This window comes from Lepeophtheirus salmonis, chromosome 1 (genome assembly GCF_016086655.4).
Source record: "Lepeophtheirus salmonis chromosome 1, UVic_Lsal_1.4, whole genome shotgun sequence".
NCBI lineage: Eukaryota > Metazoa > Arthropoda > Copepoda > Siphonostomatoida > Caligidae > Lepeophtheirus > Lepeophtheirus salmonis.
The window spans coordinates 15,291,852-15,307,739 of record NC_052131.2 but is presented as its reverse complement, the minus strand read 5'-3'; the positions used below and the strand labels follow the sequence as shown (position 1 = coordinate 15,307,739).

The window sequence follows — 15,888 nt, the reverse complement described above, 5'->3', positions numbered from 1 at the left end:
TCATGCATATGTACCAACTAAGATCTTTCAGTTAATTTTTGCAAAAATATTATTCATTTTTATTACAATTTTCCTTGCATTGTAAGAATATGGAATCCACAAAAGTAAAACAAAAAATTCCTTAAAATGGGACGGAAAATTTTCATTTATTCATTGATGTATTTTATTAAAGTTATTTTTTAATAAAATTACAGTAGCATTCTTTGATATACAAATCAAATGCTTATATGATATTTTTTTGAAAAAATATATTAAGACTTCTATGGAAAATACAATCCAAATGTAAAATTATATGTTCAAATTGATGCTTAGTTTCAAGGAGTTTTTAAAGTTTTTTTATTGGAAATTTATCTCTTTGGATAGTTTTTAATGAAATGACTATAAGTTATTTTTTATTTTTCTTAGATTATCATCATTACTATTTCATATATATATTTTTTAAGAATCAACATTCACTATTATGTAGAAATAAACGTATAGACATGTTTTTTATAGAAATGAACAAATTATACTCCACCATAATTTTTATGCTGCTATTGTTATTTTCTATTTATAATTTATAGCATAGCTTTTGAGTCAAAGTCGAGTCTTGAGTCTTAGCCATTGAATCCCAGTGAAATCTCGAGTCTTCGATGGCAAATCAACTAGAATAGTAAGTCTCGAGTCCAAATCTTATTATAGCAAGTGAAGGTATGATTGGTAGTGATGTAAATTGTGCTTATTTTTAGCTTTCCCGTTTTTGTTTTGTTTATTTTTTAATCGGTAATTTGCAGGATGAATTGTCATTTCTTTTTTTTTAGCTGTTGTCATAATTATTTAACTCCTGACAAGTGAGCTTCTTTTTTTTACTACATTCAATTACATTCAAAACTTCATGAAACATTTATGTTTGTTCATAAAAGAGGATTTTTGCATAATTGTAAGTCCTTGTTGGACTCAGGGCAGAATTGAGGATCAACATCGGAGTAATTATTTCCAATCTCCTTGTTAATTTCCTTCTTACCCTCCTCCCTTGTCACAGCTGGTTGTAGCTGATATGATGAAATGTCGTGACAGCTAAGCTGCTCTCCTCAAAAACATTCTTCTAATTGTCTTGGTTGCCAAGTTGATTTTCGGTGTCTTTTTTTTTAACAGACTCATTTATCACGGGGTTTTCATCACTATTTACATATGTACATAATAGGTCACTATATATTTTAGGGCACTTTTCTGACTAACCAGCATGATTCCTGTAGAGTGTAAGTATATAAAATAATATACTTGAACTATGAGAAAAATTGCAACATTTGTTGCAACTGACCTTTTTGGTCTCAATATTAAAGTAACTCAAATCACTCATCAAGGAGTTAGTTCTGAGTTTTAATAGAATTATATCAACTGATAGCAAAAAAACAATAATTTCAAGGATATAACTTATAAATAAAACTGACTAAACTATTAGAAACCCTTTGTTCGTCCAAAAAGTTTATTTCACTCATCAAAATGAGTTTTTATCGAAGATTTAAAAGAAAAATAATTATTATTGTTATTTTTTTCACAATATTCTCCAGTATATTAAAACTCTGTGATTGTAGCTTTTTCGATGTGAGGGAAGAAGGTCCTTCGCAAATGTACTTTGTCTCCCCTAATTAATTCCTCACAATTTGTAGCTACTAATAATCATGGAATAAAAGTCCAATAACTTTTTCAATTTCCCAATCGTTAATAGTTTTGATAACTTTCTATATTTAGACCTAACTTTGGTCAAAGTTATTTTCACCACTAAAAATATTATTTAGAGGAAGAAAAAAAACAATTCTTTTTTTTGAGATGAGTACTTTTATAGACAAATTAGATTAGTTTTTCATACTTTATACATATGTAGTTGATTCAAGTTCAGATTACTTTTATGAGCATACACTATGTGGGTAATATATTAACTCAAGTATTTGATCAACCAAATTATGCGTCCGAAAAGTTTGATTTTTGTTTCATAATAACATTGTACACCTAAATTTTTCTTTTACACATTTTGAAAAAAATATATCAGAGAGGCAATGTTCTTCATTGTCCATCCACCGAAGAAACCAAACTTCGTATTTTAATATTAAGAAATTAGATGATTTTTATAAATTACACGAACAAAAATTCATATTAGTTGAATTTCACTAAATATTCTGTCAAGCTATTGTTTGGCAATATTTATTTTTGACAGGAAACTCACGATCCTCACTAGTCTAACGTATGACAATAACTGACGTTATTTCCAAAAAAAAAAAACAGAATCTTCCCTCTGGAATGGAACCATGCCTTCCTTGGTACTACTTCCACAGTCCGATTGCCACATATTATAAAAAAGGAAGTTATATTGGGCACCTGTGAAGTATCTTTGCTTTACCTATAAGCAAAGACACTTCACACTCTACACCCATAATGTAAGTGAATTGATGTTGCTTCGTAAAAGACATCTCTGTTTGGGTGTATTGCATTCAAAAGTAATTCCAGGCCTTCTTTTGATTATGCTTCTCTTCAGAAGGTATTTTACTATATCTTGGAGATTGGTTTTTGAAAAGAAAGACATTTCTTTTTTCCAATCTTGTTTTTAAGAAATTATATTTCGAAACCTAAAAAAATGTTTATACTTTACAAAGCTTAGACCCCCTTAAAATATTCATAGAAGGGTGTCATGGATCTATTTTTTTATATCATCAGAATAATGATAATAAATAACATTCTCCTTTGACAATCATCACTCTATTGCTTTAATTCAATTCCCTCTTTCATTTGATTACTATCGTACAAATGGAAAAAGTAGAAAAAATAGCCTTAAGTTGTACAAAAAAAAGAGGAAGTGAAAAAAGAAATGTGTGTTTCGTTTGTATAGTATTCCTTGGTGTATGTTAGTATACAAAAAAATCATTTGTTTGCTCAAACACTTATTTTAATACATTGGTTCAATATGCAAAGAAAATTGATATCTAGAAAGGAGTCGACTATTTTTTAGAGTAGGTAAAATAAATATAATCATTAATTCAAAACTATGTATTGAATAATAAAGAGACGAAGAAAACATTCAAAGTACTAAAAGAAAACTAGCAGAACTGAGTACGTCATATATACCTTCCAATCTACAGACCAAAAAGCTGTTGGTCATCAAAAACAACAAATCAACATTTCAACAGTCAACAGATTGGGATCCAAAACTTGCAATATGGCATATTATTACGATTTTATCCCCCTTATTTTTAAGTAAGAGGTTAACGAGAACTAAAACAAAAATAAGAATGCTTTGTTTTTATCTCACGTCTTTAAGTGTAAAATTTTTAGATCAAAATAGAAAAGGCAATCCGTGACCGATTTTTGACCTTGAATTCAACCCCCGAAATTTGCAGTTTAGAATGTTTGGGAGACGAATGTCTCCTACACCCCTCATCCAAATTTGAATTAACTCTGAGCTGTCATTATGACAGTGTGGTACGTCATCGACACGGTCTTCATCGTCGAGAGCTGCCAATCTGACCACCGGCTTATCGTGGCTGTCATTTCTTATGAAAGCAAACATAATGAATAAAACATGTAGCTAAATATAGTATTTAAACATATTTCAAACCAGTTTTGGGATGTATTTTTGAATTCCATAAAAGTCACAGCTGTACATTATAAAAGTATTATATAAATACATGTGCTGATATATCGAATCAAAATCGGAAAACCGACATATCGGGTAAAATATCCAATATTTGTATCGTATCAGAAAAAATTATTGGAGGTTTTGATAGTTGCTACAATATTTTATAGATACAATGAAAAAAAAAGGAAGAAATGGAAAATATATTGTTATTCAATTTTTATAGGCAGGGAATGCTTAATAAACAGAGTAATCACACTTACATTAATGAAAAAATGTATTAATTTTATAACTTATGTACTTTTGAAAAAGAGTGCAACAATAAGTTTACCTCCCTTGGTCTACATTAGGTAAAAAATTTCAGATAAGATTTATTAATTACCAATATTGTCAGGCTTGCCTTTCATTAACATCGTTGTCCTCTTTTTGTAAATGGTTATCTTGCTAACATAACGAACAAAACCGGGATCAAATCAGGGACGTTCGCAAGGGAGGCTGGAGGGGCAGTAGCCCCCTCCAAATTAAGTATTTTTTTTCTTTTTAGTATAAAATTTAACATTTCATATTAAATTCCAAAAACTTCAATTTTATGTTAAATTTGCTATGGATTTTGGAAATTTTTTTAAAAAAAAATTAAATTTTTACTGTGGATTTGGGATTTTTTTTTCGCGTAAAAAGTATAATATTTTAAATTTTATAGGTAAAAAAATTAACTTTATGTCAACAACTGTGGGTTTCTGAAAAAAAGTTTCCAAAAACTTTACTTTTATAAGTTTTTTTTCTTTAAATTTAATATGTAAAATTTAATTTTTGAAAAAAAAAGCTTTACTTTTGGATTTAAAAAAAAAAATCCTCCCCCCCCCCCAGCCCAATATAATCCTGCGGACGTCCTTGCAAATTGATGAGTCCGTACTTTATAACTTAAATATTTTTTGTTCAAATAGACTTGTCTCTCACGATTCAGCCTTTTCAAACAAGTAAAACATTAACAACAAAGCCTAAAACAAGATGAATTGGCAACATATTCTTAAGGTAACAACTCCTAAATTACCTGTTACATTCCAAAGCCAAATAAATATCTCGTCATTAAAAGCCTAGTAATAAATATTTCGTTTTGATTAAAGTTATTTGTAGGATATAAATCTCTTGGCAAACGAAGCAAATCTATTGTGACAAAACAAAGCAAAAGTTTTCAGGGATAAGCGTACACTTAATCATTTCTAAAATATACGATCGAAAAGTTTATTTTTAAACAGATATCGGGAATTTTTTTTTTTTTTGGCATCAACCCATGTCTAATTATGTACTGGATCTTTTAATTGATAGATACAAGAATTTCTATTCGAATAACAGTAATCCACTAAAGTTAATCTTTGTTTTGCCTTTGGATTGAGAAATTGTGTTCCAGATTGTTTTACACGAAAAAACATTTGTAACCAAAAAAATTTGTTCTTTGAAAAATATATATTTACAACAACAACAACCTGATCGTCTCTTATTATTCGGTTTAAAAGATTTAAATAATAAACAAAAGTTAAAATATTATTTTTAGTTTTATTGCATTCAATTTTTTTTTAAATATTAAATACTCCATTATATTCTTTAACATTACAAAATCAACATAAATAGTTTGACTGGGAAATGATACATAGATTGCTTTTAAATAATTAATTACAATAAAATGAGATCAATAATGTATTTCCACAACTTCCATTTATTTATTTTTCTTCCCCCCTCTTCAAAGAGGATTAAAAACAAGTAAATCTCAGAGATACAAAAGCAGGTCAAGACAAACACTCATTGGTTTGATGATGTAATTTGTCAACAGTGTTATTAAAAATTATTATGTGGCTAGTGGTGCACCTCTACTTGATAAGGAGTCCATGACATTAATCAAGGTGGACACACAGCTTTGGAATCCGAGTGGAATAATTCCATTCGTATGCTTTGCCGTATAGAGCTCTTCTTGGACCTTGGAAAAAATGTTTTGAGGCACTCTTCATATACTGGAGAAGTGATGACAAGCCAACCTCACTCTCAACATGAGTAGAACCATTTGGCAAGGTCGACAGATGACCTTTTGAACTAATGTTTTTCATTGAAGTAATTTTTAGTTCTTCTTCCCCCATTTGTAGCAGGCGCGCTTGAGCCTTCACTTACATGTTTCTAGTATTATATGACCGTCGAATAGTCTTTAAAGCCCATATATATTAATTATATTTCCTTTTATAGGAACGACCGGACGCAAACCTTATGCATATTGAGTTGAAAAGAAAAAAAACATTCCCGAGCACGTTGTCCATTGAGCTACTTCGTTTCATTTATCATGCTTGATCAAAGTGATACAAATTATAGTTTACGGTAAAGTAAAGACGTACAGCTTTGCAATAATAAAAATATCACCTATTAAAAATTGATATTTAAAAAGTTATATAATATTGGTTGACATTATATAAAAGGTTAGACTCTGTAATCCACAAAGTATAAAATTTGTATTGTATTGGGCATTTTAATGTTTTGGATATAAAAAAATTAGGAGAACAAGATTTCCATAAAAGGGGAATTTTTTTAAATTACCTGGACGAAAAGTATTTAGATTCATGATCAAACATGAAGCACCTTTACCATAAATAAAAGCACAAACATCTCCTCTTCCAAAATATTACGTTATTTATTAAAGACCAGATACTGCTTAGTGTATTTTATTTTCATTATTGCCGCCATTTTCATTAATGAGATAGATTTTCATTATTTCTATTTTTTTTTTTTTTTTTTTTTTTTCTGGTTATGTTACATTTAGTACTTATTTTATTATCTAGATAAATGAGCTCCCAAAAAGTGATACAATAGTTTATATAGGAAATGTCTGCTCTTAAGTAGTCAATACTACTATTGAGAAGCTAAATATTCATTTTGAAATTGATTTGTCCGTTCAAATAAATGCTTGAGTAACTGTTTGGTCAAGATTAAAACATTATTACGAAATAGGTGTGCTTTTAGTTTTAAAATTTTACAAAACAAAGTTTTGTATTATTATAATTGCTTTTGAAACAAATATATCATTAACATCACTGTTATTTGCTTGATCTGCTTTATCAGTGATATTTACTTTGGTCTTAAAATGATACGCAAAGTTTAAATTTGTTATTCTTATTTTTCATATTACCAAGTGGTCTATTAAAATCCGAACACTTCGAACTTTAAACTTCAACAAGATATAAGGTATCAATTAAAAGTAAAATTTTAACAAAATTAATACTATAAATAGATGTGTGTCTGAGCTCTCTTTATCGTTACTGTAGCGGAATGATGGTATCCCGTGAGTGGCACTCACTGCAGATGTAGTCGTCTATAATGACGTCCAAGTTCTGTCTGACAGTTGTCTCAGTGTTTGGATGACGGACACTGCAGGCCTTCTCCTTGGTATGCACCCAAAAGGAACATCAAGGGGTTTTATCAGGGCTGTAGGGGGTCAAAGGTGTCAAAAACTCATTCAAAAGAGTCTTGCATGAGTTGCTGGTGTCAAAAGGGAACTCAGCTTCCTCATAAGACTCTTAACACCAACTTTTTTTATAGCTCTCTAGACATTATTGTGTAAAGCCCAGAGATCTCTTGCATGGGCTCTCATGAAATTGAGAGGATTTGCTTGGATCCTTTTTGGTCTTTTTTACAGAGCCCTTCTTCCTTTCCAACGTTTCGTACTAACTGACGGTATAGACCATGAACTCGGAAACGCCCGATTGATTCGAGTGCGCGAATGGAAATTGGTCGATCACGTTCAAGTGTTATTTTCTCGACTTCTGCGTAAGCTAGATAACTCAAATTTGATTTATTTTCTAACTAGTTGATTATGCTATATATCTAGATATGAATGAATTTCAAACACTAAACCTTCATTAATTATTGAATAAATAAGTGGTCAACTTTCAATAGACCCCCTGGTATTGTTTATTTGAGCTGAGCTGGAAAACTTCATACAAGATAGTCCAAAAATAGAGTCTTTTAACTTTAACATAATTAACTAAAGACGATTTTGTATAGAGATTTCATTATCCTTCTCTAACAAATCTCATTCGCAATAAATGCAATAATGTTGCAGACAATTTTAAACACTTTCTACCACCCTCTTCAGTCTTCACCTGTTCTTAATCTCCTTGACTTCGTAATGTAAAGTATTGTTAAGGACTCGTTAACGGCGGCTGCAAAGGAAATACAAATTGCATTTTAATTTGAACAAAATAGTCTGTTCAAACTAATAACATCTGATAAGCAGAGTTGGGCATTAATGTAGTAAGGTTTAGTGATAATTTTTTGACATTCTTGTTCAGCTATCCTATGCCCTTAAACAAATTATAATAAACATTTCTTCAACATGATTGAGCAAGAAGCCCAAGAGGCAGTACATCTCAGATCTCATAGATGCTACAGTTGAGGTGGTGAGGATGATAGAGATAGTGAAGTGCTGCAGGAGCCTAGTTTTAAAGGTAGTCAAGATAAAGATTCATGGAGAAGACCTCTCCAGGAAAGCAGGAAGTAGAATGCACAATTTAAAGAGGGATCCAGAGTTTCTGTCCAGCTTGGAGAATAAGATCATGAAAGAACCCCACCAAATCGATGAACTTCCTCCTCAACGACTTCTTCGTAGCTGTGTGAAGGCCGTGAAGGACGACTTGGGATTGTTTTGATACACAAAGACAGTAAGCCCCTTCTGACAAAGGTTATAAATGCCAGGAGGCTCTCAAGTCCATTATTACTGCCGAACACTGAACATGATATGTAAAACGCTATAATTTTGTTTTATGTATATAAGATTATAATAGCATACTGGAGACGGGGGAACAGTTGCTACACTTTTTGTTTTTAATTCAATTAATCAGAGTTGGTTTGACTTAAAACGTCAAAAGTTCACAAAACAACCCATGTTTGCTATTTTTTTGATTATGTTTAAATTTTATAACAGTCATTTGATTTATCACAAATTGCATTTGAATACAGCTTGATATAAAGTGTAATTATATAAATTTATTAAGAAGAATAAACAGTTCAAAGACATTTACAGGATTTGATGTAACCATCTCCTTTATACTGAGCGTAACAATAAATATTATTTATCCTAACTGAGAGAGTTTTGAAGTTATGCTCTTTAGCTCAATGTACGTAGGCTCGATACTCAGTGGTTCCTAGGGAATGATATGTACATAATATATTTGTACTTCATGCACTATTTTTCGGTCAGATGGAGTAATTGTATTACTATACAAATGTTTGCTTAAACCCACGTAATGCAAACCCATTTAAGGAACATTAAACAAATGATATGTTTTTTGTTTTAATAGAATAGTCCAATTAAAAAAAAATTATTTGTTTATTTCGACAAATATCAAATATCCTTATTTTATAAATATGAATGCTCAATATTTGAATCTATTTAAATAGAATTGTATAAAATATAACCTGTCAGAATGGAAAAAAGAAAAAGAAACTGAAAAATGGTATTCTAACTATTGTAATATGATGAATGTTTGGAAGAAGAGTACCTTAGCTGACATGATGATTCATAAGATTAGCTGGGAGCAGTTATGAGATGAAGCAAATAAACACAAATCCCATTCCATATCTTGTGATCATATAGGCAGGAATTACTTCGATGTAGATCCTCAATTCTACTCTAAGTCCAAAGATACTCACACTTGTATCTCCTCAAAAAATCTTCAATATTTTATGAAACACTTTAGTGATTCCTTTGTCATTAGTTGTTTTCTCCTCAATAATGAAAAAATAAGGACAATAGCTTTGGAAAATAAGAAATACTGTTGTTCATGGGGCTTATTAAAATCGCATGTGTTATGATTATATTTTCTACCACTCTAACAAAAAAAAACCAAATAATACATGTACAATACTGTACAGCACATTTATAGATAAACCATTTCCTATTAATGAATAAATAAGCAATATTCGAAGTACTATTTTAATATGTATGTAAAACAGATAGAGATAATATCAATACATTGAATTGTTCACAAAAGATAATAAAGGAAAGTAGTATCGTAATGAACACTTTTACATTATTTTAAAAAATAAATTATTTTAACAGATTTTTTAAGCATTGTTATACGTGATTATTATGCATGTATTCAAATTGAAAAAATTTGCAAATCTGATTTTTGTAAGTACTTTTTCCTCCTTAAAAAGTATTTTTCGTATTTCCCCCCCCCCCTTTTAAACTAAATATATCTGGTTCATTATTGATCACATCCGATCATATGATAAAGCGTTGTTGACGTATGAGTGTGCACTACAAAGGTTTTTGGGACAGCATTGCACTTAGTAGGTTCAGTTGTGAATTATTGTGTGTAGAGTAGGGAGGTCTCAAAGGAAGAATTCCCATCTGCGAATCACTGCTAAATCGAAACAAAAACAATCCATTTATAAAGAACATTGTGACTGACGATGAAAAATGGATCACTGACGTCAATTTAAGGGACAGAGATCGTGATGGCCGAAATTCAACGAAGCAGCTCATACCGTGGACAAGCCAAAATTGTCTGCCAGGAATGTGTTACTGTGCGTCTGGTGAGATTGGTAGAGATTAATCTTCTATGAGTTCCTCTCCTATGCACAAACGCTTAATTTTGCTCCCTAATGATAACAACTAGACCGTTTGAAGCTGAAGATCGAACAGAACCGGCAAATATTTGGTGAACAAGAGACAAAAAGACATCATCAAGACAACACCAGACCGCACACATCTTTGATGACATGCCAGAAGCTCTGGGAGCTCGGATAGTACATCAGTTCTTATGCATCCACCCTACTGCCCATACCTGCACCAAGTGACTACTACACGTTCCTGTCTATGTCCAATGCGATTGGAAGTACAAATTTTGCCACAATAGAGGCCTGTAAAAATTTGTTGTCCGAGTTTTTTGGTTATAGGGACCAGGGCTTCTACGTGAAGGGTATTATTAAGTTGAACTCTTGTTGGCAACAAGTTAGCAAATAGGACGGGGCATGCTAAGCTTAAATCGGATGATTGTAACACTTCTTATAATGTATTGAAATAAACCGAAAAATATTAATTACTTTTTCCCCTATATTATGTTGGGTATATTTTACTAAGTAATTTTTCTCCTTACAACATTTATGAACAATACTTCATTAATGTGGTCATATTTTTGTATAGTTTTCTTTTGACTGTATGACTATAGACAATTATAACGCAAGTGAGTTTGATTAAATTAACTCTTTTCAAAAAAAAATATTCGTTATGAGGAAATAATGAATACCTAAAATCAAGGAATATTACAACCCTTAATAAATGTATTTACATACAATTACTTATATATATATGGTGAGCTTACATAAGAACAATATTTAACAAAAATCAAGAAAAAGAAAAATGTACAATTAATTTTTTTACATCATATAATCAATTCACCGCACATTATTTCATGATCACATTCAGACCAAGTGGGTATGACTGTTGTTTACTTATAAATAGTTTGAATATATAGAGCGTCTTCCCATCACGTCAACATTGTTGATGTCAACCATTTCTACGGGCCTAAACCATCAAGTTTTATAACAATGAAAACCCGTTTTTCAGTCAAAACAAAAAAAATAGTGGACAATTGGATACCAAAATGGGATCAACAAATAAAAGAACTTGAACTTTACTGACAATCCAAAAAAAATATATCCCTCTATTGTCTAGTTTTATAGGACTCTAGAAAAATGTATTAAAGATATGTTATTTCGTCGATATATATAAAATCTTTTTTTTCCATATTATAGATAAAAGTTAACAATTATATTTAAAAGAACTTTTCTATAATTATCCTAATTTTCTTATCCCTAATCGATCAAAAAAAAAAAAAAAAATATATATATATATAGACATTTCAAAGGATTCTTAGTACATATTAGATTGATTTAATTTCAGTGTTTACTATTTGCTTCAATCAGTATTCTATACCAATGTATGATTTTTTGAGATTTGTCCACTTTATTTAGTAAAAATGGCGTTAAAAAATACAAATATTTATATTAAAAAAATAATTCCTATTTACTTTTGTATTCAAAGACCAAATATATGATTCCATGGATCTTTCTTTTTCTGAGTGAGAAGAAAAAATGTAGAAATCCTTAAAAAACATTTACATGTACAATATATACAAATATACCATGTATCAGTACGATTATCAAAATAACCACTGACCATTTATTGCCTTAAACAGATTAACTTTTATGGAATTACGTCGCAACTTGATGAATTGACTTTTTACATGAATTTAATTTAATTACTTTTTGGGCATTTTTAATAATACATTTTCCAGAAATGCGTAATTTATACTATTTATAAAGAACCAGAAATATAGAGCAAATTCAAAACATTTTTTACGTACATTTGAGTGAGGTTAATGACCATACTTTTTTCCCCAAAACCAATTAACCTTTTTAGGGTACTCGGTAATATATGTCTGCAATTTCATCCAAACATTTAGATCAAAAATTTCAAATCTCACCTAATGAATGTAAACCTCACGAATTTTGACGTGTAAACAACATGTGTTATATATTTCAATGAAATTTCATAGATCTGTTGATTATTATGCCCGTATACAATGCAAAAAAAGATCAAGTTTCTTAATACCACACGATGCATGAGTGACACACCCAATACGTGATACTTAAAATTATCTGATATGGATATTTCAATCAATCATTCAAAATGTAAGAATTAGTAAAATCTAGTTTATTAATACATCATTACTTGATTAAGCTTCTTGAGAGGGTAAAATTATACAATTGTTCGAATTTTAAAAAATAAATAAATATCCAAAATCGTTAAGAAAGAAAAAACAAAAATACGATAGTTACAATTACAATATAGTCCTAAAATCTTCGATATTTTTTGAAGGATTTAGAATAATGATAATAGAATGAAGCTCATTGTTCAAAGCCACACGTATTTAAAAAAATTAACATAAAATAGTCAATATTTTCTACCCTAAGTTTGATAAAAATGATACAAACTATGTCATATATTATTGGATTATTGAGACAAAAAATCCTTATTAAAATAGTCAAATCTAATTTTATTATTGACCATGAGACATTCTCTAATCAATTACAATGAGAATGAATGACAGAGCAATGAAATATTTATAATTTATATTCATTGATCTACTTTTTAATGTAAGTTTGGTCAATTTAGTGGAAAATTCTTTATTAAGAACATTTAAAAGACTATTTATTTTTCTAAAATACTTGATGAACCATATTTCCCATGGCTTTACGGGTGTCTGGAGACAATGATAAAACGATGAATAGGAATGAGTGTTTCCTTAGCATAATCAATGAAAAAAAAAAAAACCTAAATAAGGATTTGTTTATGAATAAGAATGACGATATTCAATATTTTCATCTATTTCTTGATTTTTTCACAAAATGGATTTTTCATTATAGCTTCAAGTATATATTCTTTCATACCGTTTGCCAACCTTTTTCTCTCAACCAATTATTTATAAGTTAATGAAACAAAATTCCTCCATAAAATTGTCAATCAATCTATTAGTTTTAAAACGGTAGAAAATTGAATAGAAATGATATATAAGGCTAACTGAATCATAACCCAATCTATTTGTATATATATATATATGATGTTGACATCTTAAGACTCTGTTATATAAATAAGATTGTCCCGTTTTCAGCTTAATATTTTTTTCACTGCACAAAGACATTTTCTGCGGGGACATTAAAAAAACTGACTTTGACAATTTTTTAGGCCTGTCTAACTATTTTTGGCGTGTAATAGGGGATTTTAGTTTAAAACGTAGGATTTTTCAGACGAAATTTGCTCCTTCTAGAGTACTTGTATCACCCAAAATAATATTATATGATAAGAAATTAGATTTTTATATTTGGTTTATCATTGAACACCTTAGGTTTCATTGTACATATAACACAGAAAAATTAAACCCTTATTGAAGTGAGCAAACTTTTTGATAAAACAAAGAAAGGGTATGGTATCTTTAACTGATAAACTAAATATTTAAAAGAACTACAATTTCTGATTCATAGCATTATATTCTTATTGTCCAAGCAGAGAAAGTTATAGTTTCGGGGGGAAATAAGAACCCGAATATGAGACAGTCTTAAATATAAAATGTTTTTGAGTCGTCAATATAATTCATGTCTACTCCCTTTATTCAGTCTTAGAAAGTAAAAAAATGAAAAAAGCTAAAGAAAAAAAATCACATTTGAAGATCTGAGAAGCCTTTCATCACAGAAGATCAAAACTCTTAACTTTTACAGGACCAGTGGGAGGGGCATTGTCTTTCCCAATACTTGAAACTTTATTAAATAAAAATCTACTCACCTCTTTGAGTTTAATTAGATACGGTTATTTGAGAATGGTAATTACACCCAATTTTGAGCTCCAACACATTTTCTGAATTTGCAGCACACGAGTAACTTATTTCAATTATTAGCTGATATTCTTAAAGCCTTTTTACAAGTCAAGTCTTTAGTCTTTGTTCACTATTATTAATATGTATTAAGTACAGCTTCAGTCCTCAAATTTCTAGCATTTGTTATTCATTCCAAGTTTATTCTTATCAAATAGTATCTATGTTATTAAAGTTGTTCTTGAGGTCAGTACTAATTAGTTTTCAGGCCCAAGGTTAGTTGCAAGTCTTAGTTATCGAGTTTAAGTCAAGTAACATGTCTTTAATTTAAATATCAGGTCGAGTTACTAGTCTTAAGTCCAAGGTTATACTTCTGCATATTAATTTTTGAAGTTAAAGCGTAGTTGAGGGGCAGTTTGGCACATACCAATCGTGGCAACTTGAGTCGTATATAAATAGGAGAACTAAGATATGGCATTTCTTTATCGATTATTTAGTGGGTCGGAAAGAGCTCCTAAATAATAAACTTTGAAATAGTTAGAAATTGGAGGGGGCAAAATATGACTGACTCATCAGTTTCTGTCGATTTTATCCTTTTTTTGAAAGAACGGCTTTTGATGCGAATAAATAGTTATATCTTATCAACTTCCCTTTGACTTTATGAAGCAAATTGTGTTAGCTTCAAAGATTACTACAACATTTTTGCCTATTACTTATATATGTATATAGAACAAAAAGGCAAAGTCATATCATGTTATATGTGTATAATAAGTAAGTAGACCAAACAGTTGTTTTGAAGTATGTGAGGATGGAGTAATAGAGCAATAATGATCGTTATAATTTGTGAAAATGTACATCAATTTTATAAAAAATAATCAAACTTTATGTTGTTTTTTAAATAGCTATATTTCATGGCTAGTATCTTTAGAATTCAAGAAATTAGACAAAGGGTTATAAATGAATAATATCCCCTGTCATTTTGAACTTAAGTTGAAGTCGTTTGGCCTAAAATAAAAAGGAAAAAAGATTGTGGATTGAGTTTATAAGTAAATATATAAAACACATACCCTTGGCATGTCCTTTTGCGGCTCGAATACTTCTCTTTCCAGGTTTACCTATAAAATAATGATTTTGGCAATAAAAACTAATAGTTAACTACACTATATGAACGTACCTTTTTGTTCTCCTAAGGCCATGGGCATGGCAAGAGCAAAGATGGATAAAAGAGCAAAGATGACTTTCAAGTTGAACTGCATTGTTGTTGAGTTGACTGATGAATATTATTTGGTATATTTTACTCTTATATAGCAACTTTATATCCTTCACATATGGGATCAAGTTTTGATCTATCATACGGAACTTCCCATAAAGAGGGAGTATGTTTTCGTTTAATAAGGTATAATCATATACTTGGTGATGTTAGTTATATTCTTGAAATAACAGCTTATTATTACATTATTAACAGAATTGCCGAATGCCATATGTATGGAAAAACCTAGTGAAGCAAAAAATTGCTGTTGTAAATTACAAAAGGTGTATGAATTATATAATATGTAATGCAGAAATGATACGAACAAATTTAGTAAATAAATAGTAAGTCAATTTATTGTTATGCTTAGAGACACAAAGGCAGAGCACTGATATGTAATTATCCTTTAATTTTTTTAACTGATAATAACTATAGTGCCGGTCCTAACTCTAATGTCCAGTTCAGTCTTAGCACCATTTCTTTCGGTCCATAGGACTGTCAGTTCTTGGGACATGTCCTTAGAAATGTCAATTCTTCCATTTTTCCTGAAAATGTCGATTTTAAGCTTTGATCTCAAAAAATAAATCACGTTTGTAAAGTCAGTACTCAAAAAAGGGAAT

General features: G+C 30.0%; 1 protein-coding gene and 1 long non-coding RNA gene across 2 annotated transcripts in view; one reads left to right on the top strand and one right to left on the bottom strand.

Annotated features, from left to right (window-relative positions):
• Positions 1-15,322, bottom strand: part of LOC121117737 (uncharacterized) — an 85,138-nt gene extending 69,816 nt beyond the window's left edge. Inside the window, exons 1-2 of the long non-coding RNA XR_005864234.2 lie at positions 15,087-15,322; positions 13,992-15,024 (exon numbers count right to left, since the gene is read on the bottom strand). This is a non-coding gene — a long non-coding RNA (uncharacterized lncRNA). The remainder of the gene's footprint in view (positions 1-13,991; positions 15,025-15,086) is intronic.
• LOC121117702 (uncharacterized) overlaps positions 1-15,888 on the top strand; it is a 91,886-nt gene that overhangs the window by 19,673 nt on the left and 56,325 nt on the right. The gene's annotated exons all lie outside the window — the stretch shown is intronic.